Source organism: Phodopus roborovskii, unplaced genomic scaffold (assembly GCF_943737965.1).
Source record: "Phodopus roborovskii unplaced genomic scaffold, PHOROB, whole genome shotgun sequence".
In the NCBI taxonomy this organism is placed as follows: Eukaryota; Metazoa; Chordata; class Mammalia; order Rodentia; family Cricetidae; genus Phodopus; species Phodopus roborovskii.
In genome coordinates this window covers 2,841,125-2,847,069 of record NW_026126546.1, presented here as the reverse complement: position 1 = coordinate 2,847,069, position 5,945 = coordinate 2,841,125, and the positions used below count along the sequence as shown (strand labels likewise).

Below are 5,945 nucleotides of genomic sequence, written 5' to 3'. Positions count from 1 at the left end.
AGATTCAACAAAGTTAAGTCTAGGTCATGTAAGACAGATCCAGCCTTAGAAGATGAAGAATGGCAAGTGGGAGGCATTGTGAGGAGAAATATTATTGAAAGAACACTGATACTTAGGAACATTAATGGGAAATTCTTCTACTCTTGAGCTTTCTGAACTGTTTCATGAGAAAAGCTACCACTACAAAATATTTCTTATGCAGTGGTATGAATTGATGTAATAAACTAGGTGGGTTAAGGGCATTTATTTCAAATACTATTTGCTAGAACCTTAAAACTCAAAATGACGTCAGGACTTGGCATGGCCATGGAGAGTAGGGCAGTGATAACATTCCTTTGCACAGGGTCCCTTTGTTCTGGTTCATTTAAAGCTATTCCTACTGTTATACGTTAATGTCCTCAATGCTGTACATGTAATTTCATTGCATTAGAAGTCACATACTTACTGCTGAAAAGTTTATTTTGAATCCAGTGGGTATGGGAAGTTAACAGCTATTAGGTAGAAGACCATAAAGCTGTATATGTATTTGATAATCTATGCTACTTCAGTTATTACACATTTTAGGGAGTACTCTTACCAACATTAATCAACAAGTGGTAAATGTGGAAATAAAAGAGCTTCCAGGTTTAAAATCAAATCATATAATTGAGAGCAAACGGTTGAGATGGGAGCAAATCAGGTCTCTGACCTTAAAAACTATGCATCATTTTTATCATTATTATCTTAGTGGTTAGTTAGTGCATGAAGATCCAACAACTACCATTTGTTTCAGTATACAATGGGCATCATCTTCTATGAGTCTTTGTTTCATCATCTATTTACTGTGTTTAAATGTAGTATTGAATCAGTTAAACTTATCACCTTAAAGTTCAAAGGATATGATGATATTACAGGAAGAACTGAGCATGAGCCTCACATAGTGTTGGTTCTACTTTCATAAACATTTGTATTCACAGCAGTCATATTATGAAGGGTCTGGTGATAACACACCACAAAGATAAAGGAAGATATCATGAGGTTATGTTAATCATAAAAATAAGCCTCAAACTGCCAAGAATAAACAGGGATGCTGGTGTTCTGAATTTTAGTTCATTCCTGTGGCTATTCCCTTGTTTAGCTCTCGTGGTGATGGAAAAAGGAATTTGAGAAAGTCTATTATGATTCACTGACAGAGTAAAGCACAGTGAGTTCAAGATGATGAGCTCAGGTGTACTCCTAGATTGACAAATATTCCATGCAAACAGAAAGATACACATAGCTTTAGGGGTTAGAGAGTTGGCTCAGGAGTTAAGAGCATTGAATGCTCATACTGAGGACAGGGATTCAGTTACCAGCATCTAAATCTTGGCTTACAACCATCTGTATCTCCAGTCCCAAAAATTCTAAAATTCTCTTCTACACGATAGGAGCAATACACGCATGCGATAAAACACCAATACACATAGAATAAAAATGAATAACATTTAAAAAAGAAAAACAGGACTTGTTATTCAGTATATTTGTATAATATATTGATGGAAGAATGGTGATGATATTAATTTGAGACTAGGAAAATTAGTATATGTCATTTTACAATTTACTTCAAGTTTATTATAGCAGCATTAATATAATCTACACTCAAGATTTTTATATTTATGCAAATTATATAGATAACTAAAAATAAATTGTAAATTTATTTAAACTTAAAATAAATTGTAAATTTATTTAGAATTTGGTAGATATGAATATACTTTCATCAAAATGTAAATTTAAATGTAAGTAAAATATAAATATGTTAGAATTATTTTATATGTTCTAAAATATAATTGAAATAATTTTAGTTCAACAGTGAAATAATAAAAGCATAAATGGAAAATTTATTTTAAGTGTAACTTATAAATATGTTTCTATAGGTTACTTCTTTCCATTTTTAAATGTGTTTTCATGAGTTGTTTTTATAAGCATAAAACATGTTAATTCAACATTCACTGAAAAATCTAGTATTCAAATTAAAGATGAGTGTCAAGCAAAAGGAGGATATGAATTACATAAAATCATAGAATATTCATCAGTGGCTACAAGGTAACTATGACACACACACAAACTTCAGCAAAATAATAATGTCTCCAAAGTACAAATTTAACATTAAGACAGGAAAGATGAATATATATCACAACTAAAATTAATTCTTCTTATTAAGTGAGAACACATTGTTAACATCTTACAGTTGAGGGTTAGTCGATAACTTGCCTGTGGCAGGGAGTGCCCGAGCATTATCTAAACACCATTTCTTTTTTATTTAACCAGTGCTATTCCTGAGGATTGGATTTTCCTGACGGTACTGCAATATGAGGTCTATATGTGGAATAGAAAAAGCAAGTTCCCATCCATTCTCATCGCTCCAAAATTCCACTTAATGAATTGCCCTTAAAGGATATATTAGATAGTAACTTGATAAGAATAGATGCTACACTTGAAAAGACTGAGAAGTAGCACTTAAACATTATTTCTGGATATGGTCTGTGGATGCTCCCAGAAACAAATATTTGAAATGGTAAATTTGGCTGGCAGACTGCCCTCCTCAGTGTGTACAGACACCATCAATTTGTTGAGATCCTCAAAAGAAAGATGGAGACAGTCAAAATTTTATCTCTATCTATTTGAACTTAAGCTTCAGTCCTCTTCTGCTCTTAGAGTTTATACCAAGGAAAATCTTGGTTCACAAAGGTTTGGATGGGAATTTATACCCTCGACTTTCTAGACTTCAGTTTCTAGGTGGTACATCATGTGACTTTATAGCCTCCATGATAGTGTAAGTCAATCCTTTATCACACCTTATTTTGCATTCCCTATTGATGCTGCTTCTTGGAAGAATTCAGACTCATACAATTATTTTAGCAATTACTTTCCCCACTAAAATTGTAAGACAGTGTTGTACAATCTATAAAACTTTGCTTTTTCTGGAGTAGTGCTAGTTTTGTGATTCTTACTTGTTCATTTCTCTATTCATGCGAGTTTAACATTCTTCAGGAATAAGGTTAGAAGCACAGAACAGACCTCTATATCTACCCCATTACAACTGAGTGAATACTCTCATGCTCAGAGTTCCTAATTGCCCAAGAGAGACTCCTGGTGCCTGAAACAGTACAGACTTTTAAATTCACATCTATGTTTGTGTGTACGTGTATACATGCATTTGCAGTATGAGTGCCCATGCAAATGAATAGTAAAAGGGTAAATTAACAATCAACACTTTGTCTCAGGAAAGACCCACATATCAAGAATTTGTGCCAATATGTGCTAATACTGAAGTTTGCTGCTACAGGGCAATGTAACTTAGGACAATACATAGAGAAACAGCACACATGTCACCTTATTTGCAACATAGTAAGAAAAAATTTGGTCAATGGCTGTGATTTGCTTGCCTTTGTACTATGGTATCAGATAATCAAAAACAATTAAATCTCTAAGGCTAACTGGTTGACTACAGGGAGCTGTGCTACATAAAAAGAAAACAGACTAATAAACAAATTATTTGATGACTAACAGGAGTGATTCATGTTTTATTGAATTGCTATTTGGGAAAAAAAAACACACAGGTAGATTTACTTTGCAATTTTCACTTTTATCACGTCCCTAGATTTGGAAATTTTGAGGGAATTGTTGTAAACTAAAAATTCTGTCTTCATGTTATGTAACCAGATATGTAAAACTACTCTATGGTGACTTCCCTAGTCAAATATTTAGTTTAATTTGTTCCATTTCTTTATCTATACTGGTCGTCATAAATATTTATCTGTAGCTGTTACATATTTATAATAACAATATCAATACAACTGCCAACAGCAGCTGCTTGTTGCTACCATGTAGAAATTTTAGGTCTTAAATACCTCTGAATGTTGTTATGTTGAAGGAGACTTGGTTGCCAGGCTGCAATGACTGCAATGACATTGTGGTTGTGGTCTCTCTCTCTCTCTCTCTCTCTCTCTCTCTCTCTCTCTCTCTGTGTGTGTGTGTGTGTGTGTGTGTGTGTGTGTGTGTGTATGCTTTTATGTTGCTGTGATAAACACCATGGCCAAAGAAACTTGCAAAAGAAAGGGTTTATTTCATCTTAAACTTGCATGTCATAATCAATCATTGAAAGAAATTAGGTCAGGATTCCAGCAGAAACTGAAGCAGAAATGGAGTATTTCCTCTGGCTCATGATCAAACACCTTTTTTTTTTTTTTTTTTTTTTTTTTTTTTTTCAGAACACAGGATCATCTACCCAGGGGTGGCTCCAGGAACTATTAGCTGAGCTCTCCCACATCTATCATCAGTCAATAGAATTGCCCAGAGATATTGCCACAAATAATTCCAATCTTGGAAAAACTGAGAGTCCCTCTTCCTGAGTGACTCTTGGTTGTATTGGTTTGATAATAAAAAGTTACAAGGGCAAACTATGGTAGACACTTAAGTATTGGGGGAGATGCACTATAGTGAGATGAAGTAAAGCCAATGATGCTGCAACTTTGAGGGAAATAACAGAATGTTTGCTATTTCTTCTAACTTATTTCTCCCCATTATAATAGAAGAAATCCCTCTCCTGTCCTTTGCTGACACAGACCCAAAGCAGAATGACCAAACAAAGATAGATGGAGTCTTCTGAAACTGTGGTCCCACACAAATTTTTTTCTCTTTATTTATATTTTTCTCAGGTGGTTTGTCAAAGAAACAGAAAATTGAATAACATATTGTGCTAGAATTTTAGCTACTCATCATCCCAAGGATCTTGACAGTAAGTTCTCTAGTGGAAACCTACCATGTATTTACTACTTTCACAGAAAAAAAAAAAAAAAAAAGAAAAGGCAAAAGGCTTGTGACAGGTAGAGTCCTGTAGAGACACAAGAGACCAGGCTTTTCATTTCCATTGTCCATTTGATGTTTATCAGAGAGTAGCTTCTCTGTTTACTCACCTATAACATAACAGAAAACATAACGACAGTTTCATGTCACAGTGAGTACAAAATGAAGGAATGGATGAAAATCAGAAGAGAATTCATGCTACGTAAATATTTTAACGAAGATATATATTTTCACTCTTTTTATCAATATTTCATCAAACCAATAGTATATATTTAAAATTTTCTAACCATGGCTTCTTTTTTGCCTGATTATACTGCAATAAAAATTACACAGAAAAAAATAAAAACAATAATCTACCCAATTGTCATAATAGGTCAAGCTATACAACTTAACAACCTTGACTATAGACTCTGAGTTCTTTTAAAGAGTACAATGCGTTTCCTGTATTGTTTTCAAAATGTCCTTTCAAGTTTTTTTTTTTTTTTTTGGCACTAGCATGTAATATACACTGTGAGTCAATATATGTTAAATTCTATTTCAAGTTTGGAAAGCAACCTTGCTGGTATGACAAAAATATATGGTGCTTGTTGTGGGGACTCTGTGCAGGTGCACTGTATGTCTACGACGTGCCACTGACATTAGCATTAATCACACGTTTGAACTTGGCAGATGCTATGGTTTACAGCAAGTATCATGGAGAGTTACTGCAATAGGCAGTAACAAACATCCTCATTTATTTCTGAGCCACAAAGTGGTATGTAATTAGAATGCCAGCAATTAGAGTATGGTGTGTACAAGAGTATATGATGGATGTGTGCATACATGTTTGTGGTTGTAAATATGATGAATCTAATTTGTTCTCTGGTCTTTTACAATTGTCTAGTGAATAAGAGTGCCTTAATTAGAGTATTTTTATAAATTCAGATTCATAATACATTGTTCCATACAAAAGAAATCTCTTCAATATCCCAAGAATCAGAGGTTCCTTCCCATTTTCTGTGCTTCAGCAGCTGACTCATATTATTCTTAAAAAAGACATATGGTATCTTTCTATAATTAACACTTGAAGGTTCTTTCTATGAACGCACAGAAAGATGAATGCTGAGCAAGGCCTCTTGACA

At 33.8% G+C, this 5,945-nt stretch overlaps 1 pseudogene; it reads right to left on the bottom strand.

Annotated features, from left to right (window-relative positions):
* Positions 1 to 2,296: 2,296 nt before the first annotated feature.
* On the bottom strand, positions 2,297 to 2,470 carry LOC127233836 (uncharacterized; annotated as a pseudogene).
* Positions 2,471 to 5,945: the final 3,475 nt, after the last annotated feature.